This window comes from Mustela nivalis (genome assembly GCF_964662115.1).
Source record: "Mustela nivalis genome assembly, chromosome: 15".
Lineage (NCBI taxonomy): Eukaryota > Metazoa > Chordata > Mammalia > Carnivora > Mustelidae > Mustela > Mustela nivalis.
This window is the reverse complement of record NC_139034.1, coordinates 81,995,717-82,019,122: the sequence shown is the minus strand read 5'-3', so window position 1 is coordinate 82,019,122 and position 23,406 is coordinate 81,995,717. Positions and strand designations below refer to the sequence as shown.

The window sequence follows — 23,406 nt, the reverse complement described above, 5'->3', positions numbered from 1 at the left end:
AAAGAGCCCAAGAATCTCTAACATTTTTAAGTGTATAACATAATAAGCATGGGATTTTAAAAAAAAGCAACTTATTGAAATAAAGTGAACATATTAACAACTAGTAACTTCTATAATTTCAAAGTAGTGTTGAGTATACACAGTGTTTTTTGATATTGTCAATAACTTAAACATAACATGAAAATTTCTGTTTCTATTGTTGACAGTGTCACCTAGAATTGCTTGGACTACTGTGTTTTATTGCCTACACTTAACATCTAATGAAATGCTAAACTTCAGTTAAAGGACAGTAAAAGAAAAACTGCATTTTTTTTTCTCATCCAATTTTATAAATCCCTGAAAGTCTGTCCACAAATCTCTTGGTGTTTAGTGGAGCCCAGGTTAAGAATCCCTGAAGTGATAACAGGCTAGATCTTCACTGTATTGTAGAATGAATTGCTTCATGTTTCTCACTAATGTCAAGAAGAGCTATTTATCATAAAATTTTAGCTAAATTCCAAAAACAAAACAACAACAGAAGGGAAAAAATCCCACTTGCATCTACTAGCAATAAACCAGGAACCATGGGCTGGTCTAGGCTCAGGAGATGGAAGGCTACATGCATTGTTCGTCTTCAGAAAGGATTTTGGAATATTTGCCACTTTCATCTTAGAATTCCTCCACATTTGATTAGAGTTAAAAACAACTGAAAAAAGTCATAGACATATTAGGTGAGCCAGGTACCATTTGTGCTCAAACATATGCTCTTTTTCTATTGGTCCTTCAAGTGAAATTTCTCCTTAGGCTAATATTCTGTGTAAATTTAGTGATATCAGTTACATAGGAAAGGGCAAGTTACTTAAAGACTCAGCTCCTCCAGTTTCTCTTGTGTAAAATAAATGGGTTAAGCTAAATGATCCTATGGTAGACTATAGTGGAAAGACAATTAACTTTGAAGTTAAGCATTAGTTAAAATGCCCACTGAAATTCTATTAAATAAAATGTGATTTAAGAAAGTTAAGACCTATTTAATTATAGAGCTGTAAAGAGGATCAAGTAAGACAACATAATGCTTCTAAAAGGCACACAGTAAGTCTTAAATATGGGGCTTTGTACTCAGACTCTGATAAACTGTAATAGAAAAATGCCTGCTCCATGTGTATGGAATCCCAATTGTTACTTTTAAATAAATGATCATCATTAAAAATACTTTGAACACTGGGCTACAACATGCTTATTTATTTATCTTTTTAGTGAAGAAAAACTTCTGTAAGCATTTCTTGAATTCGCTGGCATTAGAAATGCTGCAGCTTGGAAGAGAACGGTTGTGGAGGAGAGATGAACAGCAGATTCAGGAAGGCAGTAGGCTGTGAAAGACATTGGATGCCAGGTTAAGACACATGGCTGGCAAATTCTTTAAAATGTGAGGCAGAGAGCTAAGCCCAAAGCACGAAGACTAACATGGCTAGATCGTCAGTTTGAGTGAGTGCTCCCCATATTTTTGTGTCAGGAGAACACAGAAATGACAAGATGTGCTCAGTGTGCTGGTGTATACAGATTAGGCTCCTCGTGACGGGTGTCAGCTCACAGGGCAGGATGGGCTGCTCCCACAGCCTCCGAGTGCCACCAAGGTCTCCAGACCCACCCCGTGGTAACCTTCACCTCAGCACACCTACAGGCCCTCGGTGACGCTTTCCAGAGCACAGCAGCTGGACCCTTGGTCTCATATATAGAGAATAGTTTGATGACGACTTGTCAAACAAACAGGACAGAACACATCATATTCTGCTTTTTATTTTTTTTTTTTAAGATTTTATTTATTTACTTGACAGACAGAGATCTCCAATAGGCAAAGAAGGAGAGGAAGAGAAGCAGGCCTCCTGCTGAACAGAGAACCGGATGCGGGGCTCGATCCCAGAACCCTGGGATCGTGACCTGAGCCGAAGGCAGAGGCTTTAACTCACTGAGCCACCCAGGCGCCCCATATTCTGCTTTTTAAAATAGGTTCTCACCACTTAGAGCTATTATTTGAAAACATTCACAATGGGCTCCTAAATGAGAGAACTTCTCCAAATCCTCATTTACTTCACAGCAATAGAGCAAAAGAGACATTCGAGGCTAACTGCTAACATTTAGTGCACTTAGTGATGAAAGGACACATTTATGGGCTTTAGGGTCCAGGCTAATTTACACTTGCTATTATCTTTCTACCTATATGTGGTGGACAGAATGATGCCCCCCAAATATCCATGTACTAATCTCCAGAACCTGTGAATATGCTATCTTACATGACGAAAGGGACTTTACAGATGTCATTAAATTAGAGATGGATCCTGAGTGGGGGAGATGGCCCTGGATTATTCAAAAAAAAAAATGCAATAGCCAGGGTCCGATCATATGTCTGTCTGTGACAGAGGAAGCTGAGGTGAGACAGAGAGACAGAGATTTAAGATGCTCTGCTACCATCTTTGAAGATGGAGGAGGGGTCAAGAGACCAGGCATACAGATGGCCTATAGAAGCTGGAAAGGAAAAGAACACAGGCCTGCTGACACTCTGATTTCAGGATTTCCACCTACAAATTATAAGAGAATAAATGTATGCTGTTTAATCCTCTAAATTCATCATATTTTTTTACAGTCACAATAGTGAACTAATATACCATGTGTCTGTGTAATACAATTTTTATGCTTTTTCCTCTTGGCTTAAGACATAACACAGTTTTGAACCAAACAGAAATACATATTAAATTGTCACTTGTGGAAGTGAAGTTCCAACCCCTCACCTCTAAAAAGAGTCAAGATAAGAGAGTTAAGGATCTGTACTTTTTTCAGCATTGAATCCATCATTTCCAATAAAACGTTATGAACTATCAGGAGTACCTTAAAGATTGTTAAAATAGTTCATGTTTAAAATTCTTTTGGAGCAATGTTGATACTTTGCCTTTATTTTTGACATTTTGCCTTTAATAAAATGCACCATTTATCACATTTGCAGTGGAATATCAATGATTTCTTAATAGTTGGTATCTGATCTTTTCTATTCAACATTATGTTGAGATTTTAAAATGTCACAAGGACAGCAGATATTTAGAGAGAGATAGTTTGGCCATGTGATGATTGTGTGTGTGTGTGTGTGTATGTTTACATGTGTGTATAAAAAGACACCACACTTTCCACATCAACTTCCTTAGCTTTATTATTCTCTAATTCCGGGATCTTGAAAACCAACTACAGCCTCTGTGCCTCAGTTTCTTCAAAATACTACCTCATAAGATTAGTGAAGATAACCAGTAAAGAAAATGTATGTAAAATGATAGGAATGCTACTTGGCACATAGTAATCGCTCTGAAACATTATTATTATCTTCATCACTAGTATTATTATCTTCATCACTAGTATTATTGGTATTATTATCTTCATCATTAGTATGCCCACTAATTAAAAGCACATGCAAGAAAACTCAAAGCTCTTGCACTATCCAGAGAAGGTGGGAACACCACTGTGACCATTAGTGGTCAGTTATCCTACTGTATCTTACTGATGGCCTGCGTGACTTCTCCAAGAGGACACTCACAATCCCACTGATTAAACCATTGCCACTCGCTGCCCACTATTGCAAATTACTCTTCTTCTGACTCAATGGTAGGATTCAACAATGTAGGATCATTAAAAATACATTTTCAGAATAGTGAGTTATTTAGATACTTTGAGCATTTACATTCCCACTGACTAAATTAAGATCATGCTTAATCTTCTTAGTTGGATAGCCAGAACTTTAAACCAACAAACAAAGGACACCCATTACAGCTGGTTGCATGCATAGACCTATATATTCAATTTAATAAGAAATTCACTTATCTGAACCAAGCATTAATCATTTCATAACTACGTTGAAAGGATATTTTCCCTCTTAGAAAGGAAAATCTCCAAATCAGGATAATTTCGTGATTTCCAAATTGTATCTGTTAAATCTCCAGTGACCACAGCACTAGATACCAATTGCTAGACTACAAATCAGTTTATCTGGAGTACTCATTAAGAGGTTACTTACAATATCTATCAGAATTGGCAATTGACAACTTCTTGAACTATTGGCTAAGTTTCCTCATCACTGACATAGTACCGATAAGATATCACCTAGAAATTACAATGTGTGCTGCAAATATACAATTGGTTAAATGACTTAGTAGCCAAATGTAATGTACTCAAGAACTTGCTGTCTTTGAAGTCTTTGAACACAGCCCTAGGCCACTATAATCTCCACATTTAGAGCTTTTAATGAAATATATCTTCTCATTTGAATATTATTTTGACATCTAATGACACTTTTCAACTTACATTTTTATAAATGATTTTTTATTTATTTATTTGACAGAGAGAGATCACAGTAGACAGAGAGGCAGGCAGAGAGAGAGAGAGGAGGAAGCAGGCTCCCTGCTGAGCAGAGAGCCCGATGCGGGACTCCATCCCAGGACCCTGAGATCATGACCCGAGCCAAAGGCAGCGGCTTAACCCAATGAGCCACCCAGGCGCCCCCAACTTACATTTTTTTAAATTACAGGGCGCCTGGGTGGCTCATTGGGTTAAGCCGCTGCCTTTGGCTCGGGTCATGATCTCAGGGTGCTGGGATCGAGTCCCGCATCAGGCTCTCTGCTCAGCGGGGAGCCTGCTTCCCTCTGTCTCTCTCTGTCTGCCTCTCCATCTACTTGTGATTTCTCTCTGTCAAATAAATAAATAAATAAATAAAAGCTTCAAATAAATAAATAAATAAATAAATTACAGCTTGTCTCAGTATATAGTTCAAAGGGCTCGTTCATTTTAAAAAACACTCTGCCCATATTGGTTATTAACTTAAGACTTAAAAGTCCTTAGACTTCTTTTTTATAAGATTAATGTGTTAACAAGTATATGTTAACAGGCTTAATCTTAATACATTCTAATTAATTTCCTACACAGGACAGGTCAGCATACAACATATTCATTCCAACAGAGGCAGAAGGAAGGACAAGATATGTCATGATGAAACGAATACCTGTTCCTTAACCATCATAGCCTGAAGCTTGGGTTTTGCTAACAAACAGATTATCAGCATCGTTTTCACGCAGGCACAGAATAGCTGGTTGGTTTCACTCCTTCACTAACTCTGTAAACATTTATAGAAGATCTCAAAGCCTGGAACTAATTCAGTTATTGGAAATATAAATAACTATTCCATTTGTTATATTTTATAGAAGAAAAATGGAAAAGTTATTTTAATTTGGATACACTTCTTTTTAGTGGTTTATTATTGCATTAGCACAGAATCAGTCTTAAGAAGGACATTAAGAAATGACCCAACTGTTTTTCTATCTTTGGCGTGCCTTACCAAGTTTTACTCTAAATCTTTGCATTTGTGATGAGGGGAAAAAATAAAGACAAGGCTTTTTGTACCGTACCCTTCAGACTCAGGATTGCTACATGTACATCTGGGGAAGAAATTTTCAGAGATAAGGAAAGCGCTGGGTGAGACAGAAGTGGAGAGTGGAGAGCCACACCTTGTCACGACATGGGTGCAGCACAGAGCAGACTCATTCTGGGCTGGGTGTGAGTAAAGCCGCATGCCGGAAGACGCACTTGCCTTTCCTGATCATTCTTGACCAGCATTAGACTGCTACTGGCGGTGGCTCTTCAGTAATACTGGACAGGGTTCTTTTAAGTCAGGATTTTTTTTTTTTTTTTTTAAGACAAAACCTTCATTGAACATGACTAAAACATACTCTTGGAATCACATGTAGTTTATTAAATGAATAACTGAAGAAGAAATATTTATACATCAAAACACAGGGAACAGATAAACTGATCCTGGTTACTCTTTGGTCCTTCTCGGGTGAGAATTTGATGCACCTTTTAGGGCATCATCACCAGGTGGTATCAATTCTCTCCTTACCACATCCCGGTTTGGTTTATTTTCGGATACTCTATTGAGTGGACACTGTTCTTGTCCAAAATTTGGCTGTGAAAAAATTAAAATTGATACAATCTGCAGAGAATACTTGACTTTCCATCTGCTCATGTTCAAGGTTCAAAAAAGATTAGTATATTTATCAGTGATTCATATAATGCCAGCTAAGCCTGTTACTCCTAGGTACTGTGACAATTCATGTACAACAGTAATGTGGGGCATACATCCTCCTCCTCCACAAGCTTTCTGTGGAATAATGCCACGACTGCCAGTTTCATTAACAGAGAAGTGTGTCATTGGCGTAGCTTACTGAGTTTTTTCTCATTTGAAATTTGATCTGTGTTAGGGCAGTAAGAGAGGTTTTGTAGTTCATTTGAGTTTGGGGTCTGAAGAAAGCTGTTGCTGGCTTAGTAACTTCCTGACCAAGCCCCCTATAGTATCTTTGACTCTATGATACTTTTTGGGTTTCTCACAGCAAGGATCTCTTCTGGGTACTACAGTGAAAGAGTCTACAGTTTTTTCCTTACCTCTGTTATTGTTACCCCTCTCTAAAATTTAATAGTAAGCATTTTCCACTGTACCTTAAGTGATAAGGTAATGACAATGTATACCAGTTACTTAAAAAAGAAATTCATTAATTAAGTTTATTATTTCAAGGAGACAATGCATTAAATTTTATTACTATGTAAAAATATATATCATTCCTTTTTCATTTCAAAAACATGGCTTTTAGATACATAGATAGGTAGTTAGGTTGACAGATAATCTCATTTATTTTCCCCTTAAACCTACTTGATTACCTTGATATGTGAAGGAAATTAAAAACAAACAAAAAAAAAAACAAACACAAAAACAAAAAAACAGGGGCACCTGGGTGGCTCAGTGGGTTAAAGCCTCTGCCTTCGGCTCAGGTCGTGATCCCAGGGTCCTGGGATTGTGCCCCGCATCGGGCTCTCTGCTCGGCAGGGAGCCTGCTTCCCTTCCTCTCTCTCTGTCTGTCTCTCTGCTTGCTTGTGACCTCTGTCTGTCAAATAAATAAATAAAATCTTAAAAAAAAAAAAAAAACCTATCAGGTATACATGAATAAGACAGGCTGTTTCAGTTAAAAAAAAAATTCTCTTATTGCTGCTTGATAAGAAACTGAACAACAGATTCTACTAAGGCTAATTGACATAAATTCTATCATCAAATTAATTCAATTTCCATTAAGCACCGGGGTGCTAACCCTTATGTTACGGCAATCATTCATTATCATAGGAAGACTTGCTCTATTATCCTAGATAAAGGATTTGTTCAAAACAAAATTATAGATACTATTTGAGAGATAATATATAATACAATTTCCCTTGGGATTACCAGATTTTTTCTCTCTCTCTCTTTATTTATTTTTTTGATACACTAATCCTTAGTATAAATTTCAGGCTAATGCAAATTTTTCAATAAAAACCTTCAAGTATTTCATGGTTAAATAATGATAATTAAAAGAGATTAATTTGCTTTCGTCATTTGTAAAATTCATTCAAGAGCATAATGCAGGATGCTATCTTTCCCTAAGAACAGCAGTTTTATATTATTATTTCCTTTAGAGTGTTCACTAAATCTAGATAAATGCTGTATCTTTTATAAACTGCCTTTTATATCTCAAAAATGTCTATTTTTCTGAACAGACTGAAAAAAAAAATCACTTCCTTTCCTAATGTATCATGCTAAAGTCTAGAGGACAACAGTGACTAGGTCAAAAGGAGCTTAAAGCAGCAGGACGCTTCAATTAATAAGACAAGATAAATATTTGAGGAGCTTTAAAGGTTCATTTCTCATGAAGATTTAGATAACCATCATATGTTATATAATGACTTCATTTTCATAATCATCATCTGAAATTCCCTTCAAATTAAATATATATATTGCATGTAGATATATTTTATTTGACATATCCTCCCAATGAAACAAATTACTTTGGTGCATTTAATGGCCTTCCTCCTAACTGATAGAGCCGTACAATGTTCTCCATTCTGCTATTAAAATATTCTAATTAAATCAGTCACCCTGGTCCCATCTGTTATATACTGATCTCATGTGGAGAAGCTGCTGGAACCTCTCCAGGGTAGTGAATGTACTCAGTTCCTTTCATGGCCTATTGGATGTCATATGCAGGGGGACCTTGTTCTTGGTTTGAAATTATAACTGAGGCTCTGGGTATACAATAAACCATAGTGGATGTTATGGAGATTAAATCAGCTCTTTTTCAGAATGCTTGCAGAGTAAAACAATTGTGGCCCATGTCACTGTTCAGAAGCCTACACTTCATCATGGTCTATGAGGAAGGTCTGAGGAGATTTCCTGAATATTCCCTCCAGGTCTGAGCATGATGGGCACCGGATCCTAGGTCTATGGGAACATGGGTGAACTGGTGAATCTATCACCCAAAACTGGAGCCTACCAGAACACCAGAAATCAGCACTAAAGTGCGACTCCTAAGTACAGATGACCTCTGTTCTTTCAGAGATCACAGCACCCTTGATGAGCGTTTTCCAACAAGTTTACTGTTTTTTAAATTTTAATTTCTCGGAAATTCTCTGTAGTTTGATGGCGGGGTAATCCACAGAACTGTGTGTATAATCTTCTTGTTAAAAGATGATAGTAACAGTGGTCTTGATATGTTAATTAGGAGGATTTGGCTGATAAAATGCAGGTTTTCATAAGTGATAGATGAGAAAACTGTATTTTTCTCCGCATTGCTGTTGCTATTTTTTAATTCTAACTCTTCGATTCATGGAATGCGGATGTCTTTTACAAAGAAAAAAATCTTATTTTATTACTGTATTTTAATAATTAGGTGGGTTAGTCTAGCTGACACTTCTGTTAGCTGAAATGTATGACTACCCATTATTAATTGTGATGATGCTTCATTACAAAGTTGACAATTCTGCTTATATCTCAGATCCTTTTTGGTGTTGAGAAGGCCATGAAGTATATACTAACAAACTTGTACATTATTTATACAAACAGCTAAGCATACAGCTCTATCTATCTATTACAAATGAGCATATACTTTTTTCCCTCTTATCCTATTTTTTACTATTTCAAATATTAAATAGTTTCAAAGTTTCTTTTTATCAAATCTATTCATGCATATAAAGAATCAACTGTTCTACCAGATTTTAAAATCCAGTGTCCCTATATAAGGAAATCCTTTGACTCTTGTATCTGATTAAGCATTTACTTGTTTTTATACAAATTGCATGTCTGTTGGTATCTACTGCCCTCCTGCTATAGCTCTTTCTCCCCTTGCCTTCTCTTTCACATATATACCTTCATCTACACTTTTTTTTTTTTTTTTAATAAGCTCAATCCCACTCTCGTTCTAATCAGTGTTTGGTGTTAGAGTTTGTGGTATTCTGAATCCTACCCAGAGCTCATCTCCCATTTACTTGGCTCATTCACTTCCCACATCCCTAAACTACCATTTCACTTCTCTCTCTTCAAACCTCTAACGTCTTCCTTCTAGTCCTCACTCACAGCTGACCTTGCTTCCTATTTTCCTGGGAATACCAATGAGGGTAGAAGAGAAGGCCTCCAGAAGCTCTCAGATAGGACATGTACCCCACATCCTTCACACTCTGCCCTGTCTCCCATAAGGACAGGTGGACCCCCTCACTCGCATGTTTGCCTCTCATCCTGCCCAACAGACCCACACTGGCCGCACTAGGCACTTTTATAGCACTTTTCCATATTCTGCATTTTCTGCACTTCTATGGGATCACTATGATTATCAAATATTTTCCTCACATTTTTTAAAAAGAGGAAATCCTATAAATACATTTAAAGTCAGTTCCCACATTTCTCTACTTCTCTTCATCCTACCCCAATTCCCCATTAAGGAAAATCTCTACAAAACGTTGTCTGGACAGACTTGCTCTTTTCAACTGAACTCATCACATTTTCTCTTGAATCCTCCTCAGTCATGATTTCATTCTCACCATGCTTGCAAAGCTGTTAATAAGAAGACTAATTCCCAGTTGTCATGTGACTCAAACATCAACATTTGGTGTAATCAGGCTCTGAAACAGTTTTCCCCCCTTTGGATTCCAGGAAACACCTGGTGTTCCAGCCTTTGTTTCTCAGTCTGCTTTTCTGATCTCACCTCTTGTGCTCTGACCTCCAAATGCTGGTAAGCCCCAGGACTGTCTTCCATTCACACTCAAACCCCTTGTGATATTACCTAATTTCATGGCTTCAGATTTCCATCTCCAGCCTGAACCCTTCCTCTGAATTCCAGAGTGTCACATTCAACTGCTTAGTCAATAGTTCTACTCAGATGTCTAGTGGATGTTTCCAGCTTCCCATGCATAAGAGCACACCTCCAATAAAGAAAGAAAGAAAGAAAGAAAGAAAGAAAGAAAGAAAGAAAGAAAGAAAGAAAGAAAGAAAAAGAAGGAAGGTAGGAAGGAAGGAAGGGGAAGAAAGGAAGAAAGACTGGACTAAGGAAGAATCTGCTCTGCCAGTAGTAAAGATCCTATCTGGCTTTGTCATAGACTGTTGCTTTTCATCAATCCAGCAGCAAATCCTATTAGTTCTGCTTCCAAATTATATTCAGACTTAGGATCCCACTCTTTCCAGCCTTATTACTACCATCCTAGGCAAAGCCCTGATCCTCCCTCAACTATATTGTCACAGATGCTATCAACTGATACACCTGCTCTGCCTTTACCTTCTTTTCTGTCTGTTCTCAACACAGAAGCCAGATTGATCAAGTTAAAATGACATATTATGCCATAACTTGACTCAAAACAGTATTTCTCAAAAATCTCAATTTATTTCTTTTAAATATTTCCTCACTCTAGCATTAGAAGAGTTTCAAAAGACAGCATAAAGAGATGTGCACATTCCCTCTCTGTTCCAAATGCACCTATATGTTGAAGAACCAGGTTATCAGAATCAGTATCCGAATGTCTTATTGACAAGACCCTACCTGGGGTGGCTGTGTTTTGGGCTGGCAGAGTCTAGACAGGGAATGTAGTGGGGAGCACAAGGGTGGAAACTCTGTGTAGGAGACCCTGATGAAGGCCGTCCTTTTCCAGCTGGATTTACTCTTGAGGAGAAGACCCAAGACACCAGAAAAAGGATAAGCACAGTGTATTTTCAAGGTACATCCACTTTTCTGTGTTCTCATCTTTATGTGGTCTGGCATCTTTGTTAAAGTCCTTCTGTCCTTTGCGATGACCCTGGGCCTTATTTTCGGAACGCTTGGTCTGAAACTCACTATGATGAATATTAGGCTGCATGTCATGCAGCTCTCTCTCCAGAATATGGAGTAGCAGACAACACAAAAATCCGACTGCTGACAGCAGAGGAAGGACGAAACACTCCGCCAAGATTTAAAGGTCATTTCCCAAAAGTGGGTTTCCTGAAATCTACTAGGAAAGTTGAGGTACCCTGAAAATGCACCATGCTTAACCTTCATCTTGTGTAATTCCAGTTGGAAAACCTAAGGAAGCAAAGCTACTTGGACTTGGCCTTATAATAAAATGTGGTTTGTGGGTTCAGAAGGAAAGAAAGACTGTTATGGGATTAAACTTCAAAGAAGGCAGAAACCAAAGCTATTGGAAAACAATTAAAGCTTTTTCGGTGTGCTCATGACCATCATGTAGAAGAAGAAGGCCATGACAATACCTAAACCTTACTAGAGAACCTAATGTGGCTTCTGGCAACGTACAAACCCAAATCCTTCAGAAGATTTAAGCCCTCCCTAATGCACTGCAGCATGAGTGGAGGGGCAGGATATATACAGAGCAAAGCACCTTTGGGGATTGGTTGATGCATCCAAGATGGACAAATGCACAAGCAGTTCTTCCAGTGAAAACAGTGCTGGGGAAGTGCATGGAAATCATAAACTCAGAGCCAGGAGATTGCAGAGATCCCATAGGAAAGGAAATTTTCCACCCTTTGGGGCAGTAACACAACTTGAACAAAGGTTATCTAACCATCTAACCAAAACCTTTTGGTACTAGCATTATAACTAGTATCCTCCCATAGAAGGTCCTAGTTCATATTTTGAACTTGTGGTTTCTCTGTACTATGTTGACCTTATACCTCATTTATAATCTTCAGCCATGTGGTTATGTATATAGATATCAACCTGCCTTCCCTGAGACTAGCCTAAAGACACAAGTGAAGCATATAAAAATGAAGGTAAAAATTAAGAAAACCTTAATAGAAAAATATGAGTGAACAAAGATAGAATATCTAACACCACACTGAAAGGCTTCTGCATCTCTATTATAGAAAACTAGAATCCCAGTAAGGACTTCTAAGTGAACAAGTATCCCATATTAGAAATCTTGCATATGTATGTTTGTCATCTGAAGCTTTAAATGAGCTGGGCATTCTGTTAAAATGTGTTTAGAACAGAAACATACAAATATATAAATATGAAATATAATATATAATAATAAAATACTATATATAAATATATATATGTGTGTGTGTGTGTGTGTATGATGTGTGTATATAAATGTTTTTTTTTTTTTTTAAATGACAGTGGCCAGTTAGAGGAACTAAAGATTGTGGTAGAGCTTTTGTTGGCTGCTCTTGACCACACTCGTTATTGTCACTAAGAAACCCAAATAGTTAAATTTGCTGAAACTATAGGACACCATTTTATAATACATACAGAGTGCTAAATAAACATGCCTTTATAGAATTTTTAGAAGAAATTTTTCCCAGTGTTGTTTGTAAACTTAAGCCATGAATTTGTACGTGCCATGATTACTCATCATTGGCAGTGTTTCTTTCAGAAAGTAATAAAAATGGCACTTGCTCTAAAAGTGCATTAATGAAAACACAATTTGATATTTTAGTGCTTTCCAAGCATCAGGCATAGCCTTCCTTTTCTAATACTAAATCATAAGATCTCCCTGATATATATATAATATATATATATTTTTGTGTGTATATATATATATATATATATATATAATCAATATTTGCATCAAATTTTCAAATGTTGTGTTAGGGTTTGTGTAAAACACAAATAAGGCATGGCTTATTTTTCAGGTACTCTCAAGTTGCTTATTACTTGGTTAATATCTTTTTCTCTATGAACAAATATAAACACATCAGAGAACATCAAACTGGCAAAGTGTGTGGTTCCAAAATTAAAAGTAGATGTGAGAAAAAGAAATAATAATGATTGTCTGGAGAAGGGAGAAAAAACTTTCCGTGGAGGTGAAGCTTGACTTAGACTTAAAGGAGTGGGTAAAGTTTGGGGGGTCAAAGCCCAGGACAGAACTGGGAAGAAGCTTTCCATGACAGCTGACATCATAACTTCATAACATCTCACACAAGAACACCGTACAGATTTGGGAATGCATGACTCAGTAAAGAAATGTTGAAACAAGAATGCATTTTTGAGTGCGCCCTGAGATGTCTGATTGCAACAAATGTCCTATGTCGCTAGACATTGAGAAAAGGCTCTTTCCCCAGGCAAGTTTTCAAATAAGACTCCCTTCTTGGTCAACGTTTTGTTTGCGACCTTGCAAAAAAATAGATTCTGAGGAAGAGGACCCAGCTAAGCTGCATCTGGAACCCTGATCTATTGAAATTGTGAGATAATAAAGATGGGCCACAAATTTTGTGGTCATTTTTTCCACAATAGGTAACCAATAAAGGATGATGTGGATATGAGCTGAGAGATAAGAGATGAAATGGCACAGGGTTCAACAGAGGACAATACTGCATAAGCAACATTTAGCTTATGTGTAGACATATTAGAGAACACAAAAAGATGCTGAGGAAAATCATACATTTAGAACCTTATAGAATTATTTAGGCCTGAAATATTAAGTGCCTAAATGTACTGGCATCCATGGGAATTAAGATATTGTGACCCCTGCTGCTAGTCATTTATTGAGAATTATTTTCAGTACTTGACAACTTCCAAGCAACTTAAGCACATGGATTCAGTTAAAATTTGTGACTAATCTGCAAGTTCCTGTACTGTCCTATTTTATAAGTGATGGAAAATAACTGGACAAAATTAATGGTTGGTAGATCCAGGCAATGTGATCCTAAAGCCCATGGTCTTAGAGATAGGCGCTCTTAGGATGACTTGGGATTCAAAGAATATAGATAGAGAAGCTCTACCTTGAGAGCAGTAAGGCTGATGGGTTCCACAGCTTAATAGTAACCAGAATGCTCATTACTAATATAGACTAATTACTTTTCATTATATCTGAATCTGACTCTAAAAATAGAAATATTATAGTGCTTTTAATTGTAAAGGAAATGTTCAGTTACTACTTCATTGTATAAGAACAGTAACAAAATTCTTTTTAATACTTCAGAATTTTTTTTTTCAGGTTGAAAAAACACAGAAGATGCTCTGAATAGAAAATATATGGCTTATGAGCAAAAAACAAAATAGCATGAGTTTCATAAATGGATGTTTTGTGCCAGAATAGATTCCCAACTGGTTTTATGGCTGGAGATGGCAAAAGCTATGAAGGACAGGAAATAAATTAATAGCATCACGGTTGCATGGTTGCAACATAACTTTTATCCTAATGACAAGTGTACCATAGCAATAATAAAAGTTTCAGAAATGATGAGGTACTTATGCCTTCAATGAACCAGATAAGTAGATATTTATATTATATCTTTGGCAGAGGATACAATACTACATTTCATCATGAACAAACCACTGAGATCTGTGATAGACATTGAAAATGTCTGGTTTATTGGACTTCACTAATCATTTCAAAACCTTTCGCTCATAATATGATTTGTAGAAACAGCGTATATATAGGACTGGACCATCTAGAAGCAAACCGGCCCTGTGTTGTGGACTTGTTTGCATTTGGTGAACTGAGATGTAACCCTATATCTAAGGGCTGAAATGCAAACTGTATCCCATTCGTTGGATTTGGGAAAGTGAGGGAGTTACAGGGGTCAAGGACGAATGAATTTTCTAGCTCAGGGGAGTGGTGGAGGTGTCTGTAAATGGGATGGAGGGAAGATGATGGATTTGGTTGCGTGAAACTGAGGTCATAAAGATTATATTCACATTGACAGGAAGAAAGCAAACAAATGCACCATCAAGATAGAAGGTAAAATGCACACTTGCTTATTCTAAGCATTAATTCTAGCTAGAAGGGAAAAAAAAATCCCTCTGAAAATTCATCCTTCATGTGGTTTTGAGGTATAAATTCATGTCACCTGTATATTCCAAAAATCCTAAGAAAATCATTTCATTTTTAGTGGGCTCAGGTTGTTAGCACCCTCAGGCATTTTCATGAGTCAAGGCAGTCATTTCAGAAAAACAAGCAAACTTCAATCTAGGCGTCGAAGAATGTTCACACAGATACAGTGGGAAGACTCTGAGCTCACAGCAGATCAGCAAACATCTCCGCTTCCTGGGGAGTGAGTGTGGGGTCCTGGGTGAAAGCAGGTGCCCACCATGGAGTGAGGAGCACACCCACACAGACTCGTCAGGGAGTTACCAGTCACAGAACACAAAATCCAGATGTTTGATATGTTTTTGAGAAGATAGCCATGAAAATTGGAGAAACATTTAAGACATAAACCAACAGGTTTTGAAAATAATGAAAAGAATACCTCTATATGAGAGCTATAATTGAAAAATTGAAACCCAAGATCAGACAGACATAAGTGAGTGAGAGACCCCTGAAGCCATCAGAATACAGGAAAAGATACGGAACTGTGAGAGAAATGCTAAAAATTATATAGAAAATAGGAACATTCTAGTACATACTTCATTAACCTTCCACAAGGAAAGAAGGGAAACAAATTTAAAAAGAGGCACTATTCAAAGAAATAGTGTCTGAGAGTTTAAAGGAGAGGAAGACCACAAACTTCATATCCGGGAAGCATGAAACATGCAAGTAAAAGGAAATCCACACTTAACATTTCACATTAAAATGAAAGAACCTCAAGGAAAAAGAAAATAAATTAAAAACACTCAGAGAGAGAAGACAGATCACTTACAAAAACAGCATCAATGAAAGCAGAGAAACAGTAAAAGAATCGTTTTAATGTTCTAAGAGAAAATACTCATCCATTTAAACTTCAAAATTCTAATCAGGAAAGAAATTTTAAAAAGTTTTGATATCTGAAACCCAAAAGTGTCTATCACCAGCACACTTTCACTAAAGGCAACTTGTAAAAAGATACAAGGGAAAATGGTTTCAGAATGTAGATTTGATACAAAAGACACTGTTTTTGTTTTTTGTTTTTTTTTTTAATTTAACTAAGTGGGTAAATATAAGTGAACATTAGTTCTATCTAAGAATAACATGAGACGTCTCGTTTGAGTGGTTGGAATAAAGCAAGCAAAACATAGATAGAAGAGGGAGACTCCAGTCTGGGTGGCAAATTTCTCAATGAACGGAGGGGAATAAACAAGTCTGTAGGCATCAGGAACGAGAGGGGGGTGCCAGGGAGCGTAGGTGTCAGAGCAAGAGCTGCTGATCAAAGAATGACTTTGGCCTGACATTCTGAGAGACTGAGGAGGCAGTCCCTGACGGCTGACTCTACCTCAAGGAAATGTAAATTCCTGGCAAAGCAGTAAAATACCCCAGTCAAAGTGCCTTTACAATTGGAAGTCCATATGCTCTTTTATGTGCTCCAGAAACGCAGGGAGGTTAACAAGTGAAGAGAAGTCTCTATGCAGTTCCCAAGAATAAAAGTTCTTTACATCCTGGGACAGCCACGGCTTCCTCCTCTCATTAACATACCATTCTTACCCCTTGGTTTGCCCCGGTCTCATTAAAGGTAAAAGAAACTGCAAGCCTCATGCCACAATGCAAGGTTTTATGTTCGAATGTATTTATTTAAAGAAGTCAGAGGGGAGGAGATTATTATTACTCAGCTTAATTTCACTTTGAAAGGAAAGCTCAAGCATCAGATGCTAATGTGTTCAATTTCCTAAACAAGTCCCCTTTGAACAGTAAAAGCATTTCTTTGTCAAAGCCTCCTATTTTCTCCCCCTCTCTCCATCAAAGGAATAGAAAAAAAAAAAAAAAAAGACTTTCTTTTGATTTTTATTTCATACTCTAATATGTTAAGAAAGCTTTTAAGAGATAATCCCTATTTTTCCGATATGTTCAAATATGAAAGAGTCATGTAATTAATTTATCTTCTGAAAGATGGGTTTGCAGTGAGTTTTTATACCAGGGCAGGGGACCAAGAATAATAAGCAGAGTGGGTCATCTTAATTTACGCCCACTTGAATTTTCTCCAAATTTTTGCATTTAATCTTGTTCCTGGTGGCCTTTAGCCATGGAGACTGTAGAACAGCCATCTGTACTTGTTTATTTCCTTATATCTTTCCGATCTTCACCTTGAGACACACCACTATTACTTACTCTGTGGTCCTGACCTTGTCAGTCTGTCAGTTGTGCCCTGGTGCTAAGAGCCCTTGTGTTCCTGCATATTGTCATTCTTCTTTGTTAGATCAGCCCTGCCATTCTCAAACAGCACTATGCCCGGATTCTGCTGCCCTTCACTCTATCTTCACTGGAGGAAGTAATCCTATTCCTTTCCCTTATCTCTACCACCTTCTAACTCTTACATCTTACATCGTCTTTATGCTTTCTGCCTCTTAACTTCATGCATTCCCCAAGAAACCGTCCTTGGTCATCTGCTTCTCTTCCCATCTCTTCCCTTGATGTGCTTTGTCTTGCCTTAAACTAGCCTCTCTATGATTGGTTAATGCCCAAAGTGGGTGAAAGGGCTCTCTGAAAAAGGGAAAATTTGATTCACCAATGAGGTCTAAACTTGAAACAGTTAGCGTGTGTCTTTTTAAATATCCAAAACAAGAGTTAAGTTATAATCTATCAAGCTTGAACATGCAATTATGAGAATAAACAAGCATATCTGATACTTTAGAACAAAGAGATATAACAAGTATTAGACAGTATTCAAGCCGATGGATTATACTTACCCCTGTAAGAGTTTGACAAATAACATAGGCACAGAGCCCCGTATTAAACCACCCATCCATGAATGTTCTTTCTTGCTCCTTCATAACTCTTGACATTAACTGAATCACTCTGGATAATGAGGCTGAGTATAGAGATCAGGATAACTAAAAGAATACATTAACCCCCCAAATCCCTGGGCCTCCTGATTCCCTCTTTCCTTGACTCCACCAAAATAATTTAATGAACCTCAGGGCAGGTTTAAGACAATCCTTTCTGGTTTGGCTTTTTCCTAACTGGTGTTGAGTCCTGTTGTGAAAGTCTGTAAAACTAGCCACTTGTTTTAGCTTTATTTTGATACTTTTATAGCACACATTAAAATCAATGTCAAGGGCGCCTGGGTGACTCAGTGGGTTAAGCCGCTGCCTTCGGCTCAGGTCATGATCTCAGGGTCCTGGGATCGAGTCCCACATCGGGCTCTCTGCTCAGCGGGGAGCCTGCTTCCTCCTCTCTCTCTCTCTGCCTGCCTCTCTGTCTACTTGTAATCTCTCTGTCAAATAAATAAATAAAATCTTTAAAAAAATAAAAAATAAAATCAATGTCAATATCTTTTATTGTTTAAAGTCAAGAAAAACACATTTTGACAATTAAAATGTAAGTTGGTTATTTCTTGTCATATGTAAAATGTAGATAATTAACCAAACTTCTAGAATCAATATTTTTTAAGCAGGAAACCAACTTCTCCTAAAATACATTAAAATCTCCTTCAGCTTTATAACATATACTAATAAATAAATTCAGTAGTTTTCTTTTCTGAATTTATTAAGAATTATCAATGACATTCTTCTGATGTTACCCTTCTCACTTTTATGACTGGTGCTATGCTCTTGTTTTTCCTCAATTACCACTATAATTATCACTGCATAATTTACAAATATTGCTTCCAGAAACTGTATTGTTCTTTCAGCTGTGTGTGTGTGTGTGTGTGTGTGTGTGTGATAGTCTGAAACATATCTCACATAGTTGAAGATAAGGCCTCTCATTTTTTGTCCTTAATTTTGATGGCACTATTTTTGTGTTAATTCCATGGTCATCCAGTGAAAAGCCACATGGGTAAAGCAGGACATTCACAGTGATAGAATAAACATAGAGTGACCCAGATGTTCAAGAGAGCAAGCAAATATGAAGGAAAAGTCAAGGAAATGGTATGCTAAATTGAATTAGTTATGAATATTTTAGAAACCTCATTGACTCTTTCGGTAAATACAAATCTTTTACTGAGATCACAGTTGCTTTCTTGCTTCAACAGCCTTCAGCTAATCATGGATTGCATTTTTGGTTCTTTATCTTCCTCCCAATTCCCACATTGGCTTTTAACTGATGTTTAAACTCATATCTTGTACAAATAATATGTATTATTTAAGAGTATAACAGATTTGATATATATACACAGAAATTAATAACTTTTAAAACTTCTGAATGTGTTGTCTTCTTGTTTTGTTGGTCTGCTTGTTTTTTTTTTTTTAATTAAATAAGGTAATATTTGGAAAAGAGTTTCTCTGAATGAGTTATTAGAGATACAAAATTTGAAATGCACTTAAAAAGATCACCTTATCTACTGATTTAGCCAAAATTAAAATTAATTTAGGGCTATATGAAGAAAATGCTACATGTGTTGAGTGGAGGCACCACTGTCTACTCATAGAATCCTTCTGTGAAAATTGCATACGTGATGGAGCCAAAGAGATGCTCCCCACAGATTGAATCTTACATAAATTTGTGAGAGTTTATTCTTAGGACGGAATTTAATAATAGGTTATTAAATGTCGAAGTGATTATTTACTATTATTTATTAAAGAAGAATTCTTGTATGAAAATAACAGATTGACTTAATAGTTTACGGTGCAAAATCAGTATAAGAGCACACTTCTATTAAAATAATTAAAATATAATAGACAGGTACTTGAATATTTATGACAGATCATCAAATTTTATTTATTTTTTATTTTCATTTTTTAGAGGGAGGAGGGGGCAAAGGGAGAGAGAGAATCTCAAGCAGGCTCCACACCAGCAGAGAGCTTGATGTGGAGCTTGATGTCATGTCCCTGAGATCATGACCTGTGATGAAATCAAGAGTCAGATGTTTACCTAAATGAGCCACACAGGCACCATTTAAATTTTAAAATTCTGGGGAATACTGATAATGGAGGAGGCTATGCTTGAGTAGGATTGGGGAAATATAGGAAATCTCTGTGCCTTTTGCTCAATTTTGTTGTGAAAAAACAATTTGCTCTAAAAAAAATCCTCTTGAAATGTTAAAACAAAATTCAGAATATGAAATTGTATGTAGACTTGGGTGGGAAAATGCGAAAATAAATCCTATACATGTTGATGGTTTTAATTTAATTTAAGAATAATAAAAATAATTAAAATAATTTTGTTAGGTTTGTTAATTTTCTCCGAAGAACTATAAAATCTCATAATTATCATATATAATATTTTTAAGCATGTAAGAATGATTTAAAATGCAGTATCCAAAAAGGATCTAATTGATATCATTGAGAACTTAACTTTTTGGAGAATTTTAATAGATACTAAATTTAAGAAACCAAAATCCAGTAGGTTCTTGACCTCTGTTTCCAAAAGAATTGCACATCCACAGACACCTTCTCACACACACACACACAAACACACACGTGTACATACACCACACATGTACAGATAAGAAACATTACTTTTTATAAATGGAGAAGGGATAAAAATATACAAAAATATAAACTATTTGTTTACATGCTTCAGAAAGTATCACAATGAGCAATCCAACGCAAATAATTTTCCAAATAAAAATAAAATGCCAAAGATATTGCTTTTAACGTTATTTGTTTGTTTGTTTGTTTTTTAGCTTTTGATCCTCTTTATCTATTTCACTCATACACACACACACACACACACACCCTCAAGAGCCCTCTGGCTACCACCGGTTTGTTTTCTGTATTTAGAAGTCTGTTTTTTTGTTTGTCTCTTTCCCCTCTCTTTATTTGTTTGTTCCTTTCGTTTCATACATTCCACATAGGTGTGAAGTCATAGGGTATTTGTCTTTCTCTGATTGACTTATTTCATTTAGCATTATACCTTCTAGGTCCATCTGTGTTGTTGCAAAAGGTAAGATTCCATGCTTTTTATGGCTGAGTAATATTTCATTATACATATATACACACACATATATATAATTCCATATATATTCCATATATACATGTGGTAGTCCATTATATATATCCCAGATCTTTATCCAGTCATCTACAGATGTGTGCTTGGGTTGCTTTCATATATTGCCTATTATAAATAAAGCTGCAATAAACAGCAAGGGGACATTCCTAGAAAGAAAAGAAGGGAGGAAAGGAGCAAAGATGGAAGGAAGAAAGGAGAAAGAAAAGAAGGCAAAAGAAATCTCAAAACACTTTTCTCCGAAGTACTAAAACAAAACAAAATCAAACCAAAGCAATAAAACTTCCAAATCGATACAAGGTACTTATAAGCAATACTAATAAATGTAAATGAATGAATGAATGAATGCAATAGCATGTTCTTTCTTCTTTTTATTTTTTTTAAGATTTTATTTATTTGACAGACAGAGATCACAAGTAGGCAGAGAGGCAGGCAGAGAGAGAGGAGGAAGCAGGCTCCCTGCAGAGCAGAGAGCCTGATGTGGGGCTCGATCCCAGAACACTGGAATCATGACCCAAGCCGAAGACAGAGGCTTTAACCCACTGAGCCACCCAGGCGCCCTGACATGTTCTCTCTTCTGATTCACTTTTATCCCTTATTTTATTGATGGCTACACTACCAACAACAGAAAAAATGAACATCTTATTTTCTACTTTTTGTGAGTCTCTCCTGTAACACTCACATGTAAGTATCAGCTAAACATTTTAAATTCAGTGGGATTTTTTTTTCAGTATGGTAGAAATGATAATATTTTTTCATCTACTTTTCCTTTTGAACATTTTAAAGATACTTTAAAAGTAAGCAATTTACTGTTAGGTGTCCCATAAATGGAAAAATGAGTTATTATTTTACTAGCTATGTCTTTTTATGTCTACACATAGTTTTTACATCAATAACTCTATCTTTTGTGACTGCACCCAAAAGGGTGTCTCTCAATCATACTTTGATACACATTTTTTTTTTTTTTAACAGAGAAGTATTTTCCTTTGGGGCATTATGAGGAGTAATTTGCAGTGAACTTAGAAGCATATTGTCTTGGGTCTCTCCTTTTCCACCCCCACCCCACCCCAGGTTCCTTCAGCTCAAGCTAGTCCAGCCCAGTTCTTGGGGGATGTATAAAGAAGAACATCTGTTCAGGAAGTGCTGCTTCGAGGGTGAGAAGATCTCAAAGAAATACCTAGATTGTACTCTGGTGGTAGTAAGAAAAGGCTCCCAAATCTCAGGTAGGAGACCTGGAAAAAAAGAAATAGCTGGTGCCTTCTCATCTCACAGCTGGTCAGTTCCACTTTTTTTTTTTTTTAGATATATTAATTTGAGAGAGAAAGAGAAAGAACATCTGAGTGAGATCTGAGTGAGGGAGATGGGCAAAGAGAGAAGGAGAGAGAATCTCAAGCAGAATTCCTACTGAGCACAGAGCCAAATATGGGGCTTGATCTCATGATCTTGAAATCATGACCTGACCTGAGCTGAAATCATGAGTTGGTCACTTAATTGAATGAGCCACCCAGGCGTCCCTACAGTTGGTCAGTTCTACTTTTTGATCTATGAGCAAATTCATCTCTGAGCTGAGGATAGATACCTTCTTTTTCTTTGTCAACAATGTCATTCCATCCACCAGTACCACAATGGGTCAACTATAGCAGGGACACCATGAAGACTTCTTTCTATACATTGCCTACAGTGATGAAAGTATCTATGTCTGTGAAGCTGCTGCCCCTGACTTGGGGGTTCCCATTCTACAAAGAGAGAGGTGGTCCTCCTTCCTTGACCTACTCCTTCTTCAGTCTCAGCTACCACCTCCTTTCTTCACGACATGTACTTCCAAATGTTTGAGACTTTCCACCAGTTCCTCTTAGCAGGAGGGTTAATGGAGGAGGTGGCTTCTCATACCTGTCCTTCCCTTTCTCCTACATCTCCAACTCTGTTTTAGACTTCTTGACTGTCAGTCTCTGTCACAGCCAGTGATTGTTGTGTTCCCCTTCTCTCTCTAACTGCCCAAGGGACTCAGAACCCTACCATTCCCTTCCTTTCACTACCCCTTTTATTTGGAGGTAGATGAAAGACACTTAAATTGTGAGGAGAAAGTAGGAGTTATATCAATAAAGAAAAAACCATCAAGCTAGAAAAGGAAAAGAAACATATTGTCTTGGAGGCAAACATTTGTATGTGAAGCTAAGGATGTTCATGAACAAAGTCATGACTATGATGTTTTGAATTAACTAGTTACTTATATCATGTTACCACCTTTGATTTTATACCTTTAGTAATGGCCTACTGGTCCACAAACAGGAACTCCCAGAATTCCATAAAGGCTTTGTGTCC

At 36.9% G+C, this 23,406-nt stretch overlaps 1 long non-coding RNA gene across 1 annotated transcript in view; it reads right to left on the bottom strand.

Annotated features, from left to right (window-relative positions):
- LOC309848880 overlaps nt 1–23,405 on the bottom strand; it is a 72,363-nt gene extending 48,958 nt beyond the window's left edge. Inside the window, exon 1 of the long non-coding RNA XR_014303362.1 lies at nt 23,343–23,405. This is a non-coding gene — a long non-coding RNA (uncharacterized lncRNA). The remainder of the gene's footprint in view (nt 1–23,342) is intronic.
- Nucleotide 23,406: the final 1 nt, after the last annotated feature.